Genomic DNA, 14,705 nt, shown 5'->3' on the forward strand with positions numbered 1-14,705 from the left:
GGTCATTTCATAAGTTAAATGAAATTAGGGCTTTTAAGCCCCCATCTTCGTCATTTGCTGATCGAGTAAAGGAAAGAAACGGAATGAACGAATGCAGATAGAACGAAGGCGGCAAGTGATCGAAACTGATGAACGAAGACGGTGAGAAGGAAAGCACGTAGCAGTAACGCTGCATCCGGGCCCTTGCTGTCGCAGGTAACGAAGAGGACCGAAGGAAGAAAAAGCTCGCAGGCGGCGAGGTTTCGTCGGTCGATTCATGAAGTGGGAGGCGTCTCCGGGGTCGACGAGGCCGAAGGAACGAGGGAAGATGCTGCGAGGTTGATTGTGGTCTCGGTAGGTGCAGCGCGGGGCGGCTCAAGCAGTCTCTCGGGCGCTTGATTGGCTGTGGTAGCGAGGTGCGAAGGGACTCCGGGAGGGGATAGGCAACAGCGACGTCGCATGTGGCTTCGGTGGGGTTTCATCGACAGAAGAAGAAGAAGAGAAGGATGCGAAATCGCGTTGGAGATGGAAGGTCCTGTTGCTTCCGGTTCTTCTTTTCTCTTTTTTTTTTAACAGAAATCAATGGAGTCTTGGTGTGTGTGTTGGGTTTGATTTTTGATAGGGAATGAAGAACGAATGATATGTTGCTCTTGTGTTTGCACTGGGAATGTAGCGAGGTGCGAAGGGACTCCGGGAGGGGATAGGCAACAGCGACGTCGCATGTGGCTTCGGTGGGGTTTCATCGACAGAAGAAGAAGAGAAGGATGCGAAATCGCGTTGGAGATGGAAGGTCCTGTTGCTTCCGGTTCTTCTTTTCTCTTTTTTTTTTAACAGAAATCAATGGAGTTTTGGTGTGTGTTTGGGTTTGATTTTTGATAGGGAATGAAGAACGAATGATGGTGATGTTGCTCTTGTGTTTGCACTGGGCACGAAAACACCCACTTTAGTGGTGTGTTCTTGGCTGGAAATGAAGAAGAAGAAAGAAAGAAGAGAGACGAGGTGAAGCGGTGAACGATTGAAAGTAGTCTTAAGGGTAGAAGTTATCAGATTTCTCTATGATTTGGTTGCACCGTTGAGACCCATTTTGAGTGTTATTCTTCTTTTTCTTGAATGATCAGTAGATGGAGTGGCTGCAGTCGAAGGACAAACAGAAGAAGTAGAAGGTCTTTGCGTGTGGTAAAGTGTGATTAAGTGAAAGATGAAGAGTAGATGGAGTGGCTGCAGTCGAAGGACAAACAGAAGAAGTAGAAGGTCTTTGCGTGTGGTAAAGTGTGATTAAGTGAAAGATGAAGTGTGTATGAAAAATTATAGTTTTGACTGTCAATTGAAAGGGGAAAGAGTTGTGTGTAAAATTGAGAAATGTTGAAATGTGGTAGAACTAATAGATTTGTTTTTTTCTCATAATTATGTATTATTTTGTCATTGATTATGTATTTGGTTAAATTCATTTTATTAAAATCTTGGACAACCATTATATATATACATAAAATACATAGAGATTCATACTAATATTTTGTTTATATGAATATGTGATTTATTTAGAGAAATCGAGTATGGTATGTAATGGAAATCAAAACCTAAGGTTGCTCGAGTGGTGCTACGACCCAATTCTAGAATGTTACCGTAGGCTGTGATTTTTCTGATCTTTTGTTGTCCGATTTTTGTTCTTTTTCTGTTTTAACTGTTTTGTACCTCCTAGCCCCTTGCTAGTTTTTGTCTTCCTAATATATGCCTGCCGTTCAAAAAAAAATTCATATATACACTTGATTTTTGGTCTTTAAAAGTCATATATGACATATACATTTAGACGTGTATATTTTAATGTTGTTGTATATGTGGTAATAAAATGTCATCATTTTTTTTTGCATTCTCGATTTGTGTGCAATCGATTCTTAAATCAAATAATTTTTCTGAGGCTGGAGAATAATAGAGTTTAGTTTAAGGATTTCAAAAACCAGAAACAAATTAATTTTTCGAGTTGCAGAACTTAGGGAATTCGCGTTTAATTAACCTAAAACATTCGATTTTTCAACACTTGCAAATATTTTTCATAAAATTATTTCGATTATAAAATTAAATATTAAACTATAGCCTGAGTCCAAAAATGTTTTCGGAGTTTCCATCTGAGGTGTGCAAGTCCCTCAACGGATAGAAACGGTTTTATCAGTTTAAGAAAATCAATACTATACTGATTTTGGATTCTTAAAACGGTTGTATGTTTTGCATACGAACTCCGTTCTAGACGTTCTTTATATTTTCAGAAATAGGGAAACATGTGCTACGGGACTAGAGTGTTTGTATTGCTCATAATTGCTTAATACGAAATTTTAGTTTTTCAAATGCATTAATTATGGTTGCAGTTTGAGCTGCTTGATTTCCTTTGTCAGCTTACACATTTGGAAGTAAGATACAATCTGGTATCTTATAATAGTTGAAATGAGCTCATTTATTTTACATAAGATGTATGAAAACTCAATGAGTCAAATTACCAAGAGATTTACCATGAACTTGACCGTTCATAATCTTTGACCTAAATTTCAGGATGTCACAATGTCAGATATCCAATTTGCATCAATGTATCCTTCGATAACTATTGGATTTTTGCCATAATTCAATCCATATTCTCACGTGTATCTCACATACCTTAACAGCCTAATAATACTCTTCCAGTGTTCAGAACTGGGTTTAATAGTATATCTACTTAGTCTGCTCACAACATATGGTAAGTCAGGTTTGGTACACTCATTAGATAAATCAGACTGCCAATAATTATTGAATATTCCACTTGATTAACGCTTTCACCTCTATTTTTACGTAGATGTTGACTAGTGTCAATTAGAGTTCTGGCTATGCTAGTATCTTCCTTAACAATTTTTTTAAGAATCTTATCCACATAGTGTGTTTGACTTAAAATTAAACCACTTTGGGTTCTTGTGATCTTGACTCCAAGAATCACATCCGCTAAACCCATATATATTTCATGTCGAACCTGGATTTCAACATATCCTTTGTGGATCTTATCATCTTTTCATCACTACTAATGCTAAGCATATCATCAACATATAAACATAAGATGACATAACCTTGAGTGGTGTTTTTCACATAGATATACTTATCACAATCATTGATTCTAAAGCCACTTTCCATCATGACTTGGTCAAACTTTTGATGTCATTGTTTTAGAGCTTGTTTTAATCCATAAAGAGACATAACAAGTTTACAAACCTTATTCTCCTGTCCCGAGGCAATGAATCCCTCAGGTTGCTCCATAAAAATTTCTTCTTCTAACTCTCCATTTAGGAAAGAATTTTTCACATCCATTTGATGAACTTGCAGGTTTCTAATAGCTGCAAGGGAAAGAACTAATCTAATGGATGTTATTCGTGCTACCAGCGAATACATATCAAAGTAATCTAAACCTTCCTTTTGTCTATAACCTTTGGTTACTAGTCTTGTCTTGTATTTATCAATACTGCCATCATGTTTCATCTTTCTCTTAAAAATCCAATGGTAACCAATTGGCTTGTTACCTAGAGGTAGATCCACTAGTTCCCACATATGATTTTGTAAGATAGATTCTACCTCATTTTTGATGGCATCTCTCTATTGATGTCCCTCGAAAGAAGTAACCGCCTCTTTGTAGCTTTTAGGTTCACTTTGCACTATATAGGTGAAAAAATCATCACCAAATGATTCTTTGACTCTAGCCCTCTTACTTCTTCTGAGATCTATTTCTTTTTTCCTCAGATTGAGCTTGTTCGTCCTATCGAACAACTTCATTGTTTAGTAAAGATGGGCGTTCAACCTCCTTGTTCAAACAAGGAAATACATCTTCAAAAAATGAAGCATTCCTTGATTCCATTATTTTATTCTTATGTATCTCAAGATTCTTGTAATAATGCACAAGGAACTAATAGGAACTACTATTTTGTGCATATCCAATGAATACACAATCCACTGTTTTAGGACCTAACTTTTGTACCTTAGGCGATGGTACAACAAATTTGGCTAGGCACCTCCACACTCATAAGTACTTATATGATGTCTTTCTTCCCATCCAAAGTTAATATGGTGTTTCATCATTTTCTGTATGAGGTATCTTATTTAAAAGATAGTTAGCCAAAAAAAATAGCTTCCCCCCACATTGACTAGTTTACACCATTACTAATAGCATGTCATTAACCATCTCGTTCAAGGTACGATTCTTTCTTTCAACAACGCCATTAGATTGAGGTGAATAAGGTGATGTGAATTCATGGCGAATTCCATTTTGAGCACAAAATTCAACATAAGGAGAAACATATTTTCCACCCTTATCACTTCTAACTACCTTGATTTTCTTGTTGATTTGATTCTCAACTTCCGTTTTTTACAAGACAAACTTATCCATTGCTTCATCTTTATTCTTAAATAAATATATGTAGCAATATTTAGTGCTATCATCGATGAACTTAATGAAGTATTTGTTCCCACCTAGAGTAGGAACTGATTTCAAATAACACACATCAGTGTGAACTAAATCAAGAGGTTCGGTGTTTCTTTTGATTGTTTGGAAAGATAATCTAGTTTGTTTGACTTCAACACATGTGGGACATTAATTATTTGAGTCAATATTAAATTTTGGTATGTAGTCTGGTTTAACTAGACATTTAATAGAATTGTAATTTACATGTCCTAAACGACCATGTCAAACATTTGAACACTCAAGAATATAAGCAGAACTAGAACTTGCTTTATTCATTTCATTTGACACCATTACATTCATTTTGAACATGCCGTTCATGGCATATCCTTTTCCCACAAACATACCATTCGTGGACAAAACAAACTTGACTGACTCAAACACAAGGTTAAAACCAAACTTATTCAACACACCACCCGACACTAGATTCTTACAAAGTTCTGGAACATACAAAAACATCCCTAAGCTTCACATCTTTCCCCGATGTCATTTTGAGAACGACATCACCAACACCTTTGATATCTGTGATAACTGCATTTCCCATGTAGAGTTTTTCACCATCTTCAACTTCCTTGTAGGTGCTGAAAACACTCTTCATGACACACATGAAGAGTAGCCCCCATGTCAATCAACCACTCCTTTGAATTAGTATTCATGAGATTCACCTCCGAGACCATGCTCGTGAGATTAGTTATCATGGCCACCAACTCCATGTCATCACTCACCATGTTTGCTTGACGGTTCTCCTGTTTGGGTTTCGGGAATTCCGAAGCCTTGTGACCTGGTTGGCCATAATTGTAGCACTTGAAATTCTTCTTGAAAGTTCCTGCCTTGGGACCTAGGTTCTTGTCGTTTCCTTTCCCTTTGTGAGCTCCCTTGTCTTTGCTCTTAGACGTTCGACCAGCTTCCACCACATGAACTTTAGAAGGTTCAACATCACCACCTTTCTTCAAATCTATTCGATTGTATTCTTAAATGTGAAGATGCACCACCAGTTCCTCCATATACACCTCTTTTCGCTTATGCTTAAGGTAGTTTTTGAAGTCTATCCAACCGGGTGGAAGCTTTTTGTTGGAATAGTGTCTAAGGCTGCAACTATATTAGGCAAGTATTTGACCCGATTGTGCATGGTCCTTTTGGGTTGCCTTCACCATAGCAACTTGATAGGATGATTTATGAAGAGAGAATAAATATTATTAATATATTATGATAGTAATATAAATAATAATAATATTGTTATTTGATTAATATAATTCATAAATTAATTGATATTAATTTGGTGACTTAAAGAGATTAATTAAATAAGAGGGTATAAACTGTCAATTGTTTGATAGTTACACTTTAGACTGTAAATCCTTATTGGATAGGGGTTGTACGAATTCTAGAGCTAAGGATAGCTCAAAATCGTCCAAGGCTATCTATGGTAAGGATATGGATTGCTTTAAGAGAAGATTATCCAACTAGGGTTTAAGTTGTAACCCTTAAGGAGTCTACAAGTATAAATAGACCCCATGGCTTAGGGAAATCGGAACCCCATTGAGAATAGAGAACCCATGGCCGATTTCCTCCTAGCCTCTCTCTCCCAAATCATCTTCTTTGCTATTTGGTGTTTGTAAGCCATTAGAGGAGTGACAATTGTGACTCTAGAGCTCCAAGACAACAAGATCAAACAAGAGATTCAAATGTATGCTTCTAGACCTGATTTTGTATTGTTCTCATACCTAATTAGTCATTAGAAGTCTTGGATTCAAAGCATGTTTAATTAGAAAGCCTAGATCCAAGCATTAGGGTTTCGCATGCGCACATAGGAAAGTTCTTATGGCTAAAACTCATCAGTGGTATCAGAGACTAGCTTGGTTTCTATTAAATTGTTGCTTGTTTGTTTGAAACTTAACTGCAAAATTCGATTTTTGTGTTTCTGAGTCATGGACTCGGCGAGTCCCTTGGTGCACTCGGCGAGTCCAAGCGTCAGGAAAGGCCAGATTCGGGATTTCTTCATGATTATCTTATGGAAACTTACCTTAATCATATTAGATCAACCCTAATCCGATTTTTTGATATATATGACTATAATCTTGATCTAATTAAAGATATTTATCAACTAATAAAATATTTAATTTCCTTATATGATAATTAATTAGGATTATTTGTTATTCGATCCTCCATGTTTTAAATGTTTAAAACTTGTCCTCAAGTTTTGAAATTTATGTTTTGTGATTAAAAGTTTTAATTTAGACAATTTAAATTTCAAACCCTAAGTTTTTAAAAGTTTAAAATACAACCCTATACTAATATAATATTACAAGATTAATATATATATATATATATATATATATATATATATATATATATGTATATGTATAACTAAAATGCTAGTCTTACCGTTAGTAGGCCTCATTCACGAAGCCGATCTATAAGGTGGGTATAAGGTTGCAGCCTATAAAATGGCTCTTAATGGGTGTACACTCACACCTACCGCTTGCTTGATCGGTGGAGGGTCGTTAGCCGAACGGGTAGGATAGGGCAACCTCATCCTCTCATTAAAAGTATAATATGAAATACAAAGTAACTACACATTTTTAAAATAATTTCCCAATCTTAGTTACTTTAGGAAAAGTGAATTGATGCAATCCTATGAAATTACACTTTGCATCCTTGATAAGAAGTTAGTGGAGCGTGTGTGGTTTACCGGCACACTAATCGGTTCTAAGCAAAGGTAGCAAAGGGTGATTCATTGTTTATCATAGTTCGATGGAGCGTGTGTGGTTTACCGACACATCGAATAGGTGATCGTTACAATGAAGGCACCATGTGAATTTGCATGGTAATTCACACCCGCTTTGTGATCCTCGGTATCCCAGTCACAAACAAGAGGGGCATATCGAGATTGAAACATGCCATTGAATAGTTTCAATGAATCTCATCCGAACCTAGGAATTCTCAATACATTTAGGACTTATAGTTAGGTTTTTATGGTGGAGAATTAGTGAATCGTCATTCACTTACCTTCATATTATTTGCATGTTGGATTACGGAATCCCTTTTCTAATATGTAAATATTGTTGTTGGATCCTAGCCCTAATCTTTCTTATTGGGTGATAATTAGGGATTCATATTCTAATCTATCTTTGTCCTTTCTATTTGTAGATGTCGAACGCAAACAACGCTGCTGCTAGTTCTTTCACATTGATGAGCCTTTGTCAAAAGGTCACTTTCGATGGGACGAACTTTAGTGAATGGATAAGATACATTTGCACCATTGCTCTCTATGAGGATAAGGAGTATGTCCTCGATGAGAAGCTCGAGAAAATTAACCCTGAAATCGCTACTCCGGCTGAAATGACCGCTTTTGAAACTCATGAGTGCGATGCAACGAAGGTACATTGCATCATGATAGCCACCATGAACTCCGAATTCCAAAAGTCCTATGAGGACATGTACCCGTACGAGATGCATCAAGACTTATTGGAGAGATACCACCAAAACGCGAGACAAGAGCGTTATGAGATTTTCACTAACATTATTTCCGCTAAGATGGGTCATGGAGAATCTCTTACCGTGCACCTGCAAAAGATGCAAAGGTATGTCGACCGCCTTCGCAAGTTGAATGTTGACTTTGGGGAAGACTTGGCGATCGACATGGTGCTTCACTCTTTGCCTTCGACCTACAATCAATTTAGGATGACCTACCACATGAACAAAGAGGAGGTCACCCTAAGCAAACTCCAAGGTCTCTTGAGGGTCGCTGAGAGCAACTTCAAAAACAAGTCTGTAGCACCAACTCCCAATCCACCCGCTGCTCCTGTCTTGGCTATTGGTTAAGGGAAGGGAAAGAAGAGGAAGGCTTCGTCTAAGAACTATCGCAAGGTTAAATCCCGAGATGGTGCCTCTTCTAGTGGGACCAAAGTTGATCCTGCTAAGCCCTGCCCTAACCCAAAGGAGGCAGAGTGCCACCACTGCCATAAGATAGGACATTGGAAGAGAAGCTGCCCAGAGTACCTACAAGCCATTAAGGAAGGAAAGATCAAGATGTCTTTCGCAGGTATATACACAAGTAAATCTAACGATTCTAATCATGCTATTTCTTGGGTTCTTGATACCGGTTGTGGTTATCATATTTTTTCTAATGTGCAGGGACTAAGAAGAAGTAGGGATGTGGAGCAAGGAAGGATCAATCTAATCATGGGGAACAGAAGATCGTCGCCTGTGACCAAGATTGGAGTGTATTCTTTAGTGCTTAGGAATAATTTATGTTTAGATTTGAACAATTGTTGCTATTCGCCAGAAATGGCTAGAAACATCATTTCATTTCATGGTTTGTTTAGACAAGGTTTTAGATTTTCTTTTAATAATGAGAATGGTTCTATTTTGGCTTATCTAAATGGTGTCTTTTATTTTGAAGCTATACCATGTAATGGAATTTATGAAATTGTTATGATTGTTGATAACTTAGGAAATGATGTTTTAAACATAGATTCTTCCAATAGTATGGATAGAGCATCCTTGTGGCATTATCGTCTTGGACATGTCAACAAGAAATGCATAGCCCAACTCCAAAAGGATGGAGTGTTGGAGTCATTTGACCTTAGGGAAGATGACACGTGCGAGTCTTGTTTGCTTGGAAAGATGACTAAATCACCCTTCACGAGTACGTGTGAAAGGGGTGAGGGTCTATTGGACCTAATACATACCGATGTATGTGAACCGTTTAGATTAACCACGAAGGATGGGAACCGCTTCTACATGACTTTTACCGATGATTATAGTAGATATGGGTATATCTATTTAATCAAGCAAAAGTCAGAAACCTTTGAAAAGTTCAAAGAGTTCAAGAATGAAGTGGAGAATCAATTGGGCAGGAAAATCAAGATGCTTCGATCCGATCGAGGAGGAGAGTACCTAAGTCTTGAATTCCACGATTATCTCAAGGAGTGTGGAATAGTTTCACAATTGACGCCTCCTAGGACACCGCAGTTGAATGGTGAGGCAGAAAGGCGTAATCGGACCTTGTTGGACATGGTTCGCTCTATGGTGAGTCGTGCTTCACTACCTATCTCTTTTTGGGGGTATGCCTTAGAGACTGCCGCCCATATCCTTAACCGAGTCCCTACTAAGAAGGTTGCCAAAACACCTCACGAGATGTGGACAGGGAAAGCTCCCTCATTGGCACATATCAAGGTTTGGGGTTGCGAGGCTTTTGTAAGATGAGATACTCACGAGAAGCTCGAACCTCGTAGTGAGCGATGTATTTTCATTGGCTACCTGCAGAAATCCTTTGGATATCTCTTCTATAGACCGAAGGACAATGTTGTCTTTGTTGCGAGGAGAGGAGTTTTCCGAGAGCGAGAACTCATAGGCCAAGGAGACAGTGGGAGGCAAATCGAGCTTGAAGAGATTCAAGAGTCGATAGATGAAGGAACCTCTACCGCTGGCACTCAACCCAAGGAGGAAACTCCGGTTGAACCGATTGACGAATCCTTACCTCTTAGACGTTCCGATAGAGTTAGAGTTCAACCCCAGTTTTATGGTTTTCATATTACTACCGAAGGCGACACGTATATTAGTGATGGTACACTAATAAATCTTGATGAACCTAATAGCTATAAGGAAGCCATGGCAGGCCCGGAGTCTGCAAAATGGAAAGAGGCAATGGATAGCGAGATCCAATCCATGTATGATAACCAAGTTTGGAATTTGGTTGATAATGTGCCCGGACGTAAGGCCGTTGGGTGCAAGTTGATCTTCAAGAAGAAGACTGACGTGGATGGAAAAGTACACACATATAAAGCGCGATTGGTTGCGAAGGGCTTTACTCAAACTCCCGGAGTTGACTATGAAGAGACCTTCTCACCAGTTGCGAAGATAAAATCTATTAGAGTGATGCTAGTTATTGCCGCATTTCATGATTATGAGATATGGCAAATGGATGTCAAGACTGCTTTCCTTAACGGAAAGTTGGCTGAGGATGTTTACATGGCTCAGCCAAAGGGGTTTGTGGATCCAAAGCATCCGAATAGAGTGTGTAAGCTTGAGAAGTCCATTTATGGACTTAAGCAAGCGTCTTGCAGATGGAATCTTTGCTTCGATGAGAAAGTCAAAGAGTTTTGATTTGTACGAAGCGAAGATGAATCATGTGTATATGTCAAAGCTAGTAGGAGTATAATTAGCTTCCTCGTTCTATATGTCGATGACATATTACTCATAGGAAACGAAATCCCGACTCTGCAGGAAGTTAAGTCCTGGCTCGGGAAGTGCTTCGCTACGAAGGACCTCGGAGAGGCTTCTTACATTTTGGGAATAAGGATAGTAAAAGAAAGAAGTAAGAGACTAATTGGACTTAGTCAGAACACTTACTTAGAGAAGGTACTAAAACGTTTTAGTATGGAAAACTCGAAGAAGGGAGAATTACCGATACAAAGTAATGCCAAGTTGAGTAAGACTCAAATTCCGAGTACCGAAGCTGAAATAGCAGAAATGAGCTGAGTACCATACGCTTCTACAGTTGGCTCAATCATGTACGTTATGACTTGTACTCGCCCTAATGTAGCCTTTGCTTTGAGCATGGTTAGTAGATATCAAGGGAACCCTGGCAGAGCCCATTGGATTGCGGTGAAGAATATACTTAAGTACCTTCGGAGGACGAAGGAATGGTTCTTAGTCCTCGGAGGGAGTGATGACCTGAAGGTGCGAGGGTATAGTGACGCCAGTTTTCAGACCGATAGGGACAACTACCATTCGCAGTCGGGCTGGGTCTTTACCCTGAATGGAGGAGCAGTGACTTGGAAAAGTTCCAAGCAGGAAACCGTAGCTAATTCAACGTGCGAATCAGAGTACATTGCAGCGAGCGAAGCATCGAAGGAGGCAATATGGCTGAAGAACTTCATCAGTGATCTTGGAGTTATACCTGCCATAAAGGAGCCCATGGAGATTTTCTGTGATAATGAAGGAATGGTTGCCTTGACCAAGGAACCGATAGATCATGGTAGATCAAGACATATCGACCGAAAATATCACTTTATTAGACATCGTGTAGAAGAAGGACAACTCGTAGTGAAGAGGATATCATCAGAAGATAACCCAGCAGATCCGCTTACGAAGGGACTGAGTAGGGTTAAGCACTTGCAGCATGCTAGGAGTATTGGGCTGAAGGATGATATTAGCATAGATTAGATAGATAGTATTAGAAACGTGTAATAGATAAATGTAATTAACATTTGATGATTAAATAAAGGAGTTTTATTTATAAGTAATGTTACTGTCTTATGTTAATTGTTTAACTATTGTTTCATTTTGCATGTTTTGACTTCCAGAATAATTAAGTTTATTAAGAATAATCGAATTATTCAAATTGTCCACAATCGTTCATATGTTGGAAGTAGATATGAATGAAGATTGTCATGAATCGGTGTATAGATTGTCTAAATGGTATTAGACATAGCAAAGGGTTGCTGTAACGTTCATGAGTGCTTATGAACTAGTTTTGAGCGTTGGAACAAACCCGCGCTTGTTGGAATCACCTTATGGAATATGATATAAAAGGGTGATCGCAAGACGATAATATCATATAGTCTTAAAACCTAGATATATGGTTTGTTATTTGTTAATTGATTGTACATTGATAATGCGAAAACGCATCGGTAACTCGGTGTCTTAAAACACATTGTTGTGTATAGTTGGTTAATGAATAAGTAAATGCATATAAGTCAAAGTTTATCTGTAACTTTTATCCTAAGAAGGTAAAAGTGATATCTCGGCCGCTCGATGATTTGATTTGACTTATGTGTCGGGCTCGGTCAGAACTGAATTGATGTGTTCGATTAAGTTCTATGTCAAATAAATCAGAGATCGAGAAACCTAAATGCTTGACTAATCATTCCATAGAATTGTCAGCATGATATCTAACAGATGACTGTACGATCCCTTATCTAAAGGACAAGATTGATTAGATCAGAGTTTGACAGCGTCTTTGAGAGCTACGATTGCAAATCGAATTGTACTTGTGCATATAGTTACTAGACTTATCCAAGTGGGAGACTGTTGGAATAGTGTCTAAGGCTGCAACTATATTAGGCAAGTATTTGACCCGATTGTGCATGGTCCTTTTGGGTTGCCTTCACCATAGCAACTTGATAGGATGATTTATGAAGAGAGAATAAATATTATTAATATATTATGATAGTAATATAAATAATAATAATATTGTTATTTGATTAATATAATTCATAAATTAATTGATATTAATTTGGTGACTTAAAGAGATTAATTAAATAAGAGGGTATAAACTGTCAATTGTTTGATAGTTACACTTTAGACTGTAAATCCTTATTGGATAGGGGTTGTACGAATTCTAGAGCTAAGGATAGCTCAAAATCGTCCAAGGCTATCTATGGTAAGGATATGGATTGCTTTAAGAGAAGATTATCCAACTAGGGTTTAAGTTGTAACCCTTAAGGAGTCTACAAGTATAAATAGACCCCATGGCTTAGGGAAATCGGAACCCCATTGAGAATAGAGAACCCATGGCCGATTTCCTCCTAGCCTCTCTCTCCCAAATCATCTTCTTTGCTATTTGGTGTTTGTAAGCCATTAGAGGAGTGACAATTGTGACTCTAGAGCTCCAAGACAACAAGATCAAACAAGAGATTCAAATGTATGCTTCTAGACCTGATTTTGTATTGTTCTCATACCTAATTAGTCATTAGAAGTCTTGGATTCAAAGCATGTTTAATTAGAAAGCCTAGATCCAAGCATTAGGGTTTTTCATGCGCACATAGGAAAGTTCTTATGGCTAAAACCCATCACTTTTCAATTATTGATGCTACTTGGAAAGACTCATTAAGTTCCATTCCTTTTGCATTGTTATCATGTATAATGACATGAAGATCTTGGACTTGACTCATAACGGATTTTGATTCAACCAACATGCTTCTTGGTACCAACAGCTTATGTCTTATACCTCCTTTCAAAAGACTCCCATAGTTCCTTAGCAGTTCCAACTTTACAATAAACATTATAAAGTGCATCCGCTAGCGTATTCAACATATAGTTGCGGCACAGACATTCTAAATGCTTCCAACCATCCATTGCATTCATAATGTAACATCCATAAAATTCATGAAAACTTTAAACTTTTTCAAACCAACAAAAAATCATAGTTGTTCACATTGTAGTCTTCAAAAACATGTTTAACATCAGAGTTTTCCCAAAATCACAAAACACAACATGATGAGGTGCACGATCAAGCCTTTACCTTCCCATGATCATCTGAGGTACCTGAAACATAACTCAAAACTGTAAGCCCAAAGCTTAGTGAGTTCCCCTAAAATACCAATACACAAACAAATAGCACAAATGTAATAGTAGCATGTAATGGGTCCACAACTAACAGACTGGATTACCCATGATCCCACAACATAAGTCTGGCTTGTCCCATGGTCCCATAACTTATGTATGGCTTGCTCCCCGGCCTGATCACTCCTCAGACTGAATACCACTAAGCCCTCAGTACGAGTTTGGCATGCCCTTCCTGGCCCTTAGCTCGTATCTGGAATGCTCATGATCCTTCAGTATGAGTCTGGCATGCCCTCCCCGACCCTCAACTCATATCTGGTTTGCTACAGGGTTTGTTGGCTACAATATAGAGTAGTACAACCTCAACCTAAGCCACACAATATGTCGACATATGACATATAATATCATATACAGATAAACAAACAATATCATAGGTAGTCCTTCAGATCTACCAAAATAGCATATCAAAACTAGCATGCATATCTATTACATACTCAGCATATCAGCAATATCAGGTTATCAAACTAATGGGCCGACCTTGGTGCCTTTGACCCAAAAGTATATTGAGGAAGACTCACCTCACAAGTTGAACATAACTGAAAAGGTCCGGCTCTGAATCTCAGCTCTCTACTCAATTCCCACATCCACCAAGTGACTAATTCCATCAAAATCCCAAAAATACCCAAAATACACTTAACAGTCAAACATGGTCAAACTCAATAAATCCATTGATTCAACACAGCCGAGTCAACCTAACCGAGTCAACTCAAGGATGGTTATTCATGTGAGTACATGGGGCATACTCTGGAGATACGCTCAGTATATAAGGAGCTTTGTAGAATCCACCATCGGGGTGTCTGGTCGGGTATGCGGGGCGTACACCAGGCTACGCGGGGCTAACCCTCACAAACTCAACTCCTTCATTAAGTGCTTACTAGCATACTTCAGATCCAAGGTCCAGAGGCATACTAGG

Source organism: Lactuca serriola, chromosome 9 (genome assembly GCF_051521515.1).
Source record: "Lactuca serriola cultivar US96UC23 chromosome 9, Lser_US96UC23_V15, whole genome shotgun sequence".
In the NCBI taxonomy this organism is placed as follows: Eukaryota; Viridiplantae; Streptophyta; class Magnoliopsida; order Asterales; family Asteraceae; genus Lactuca; species Lactuca serriola.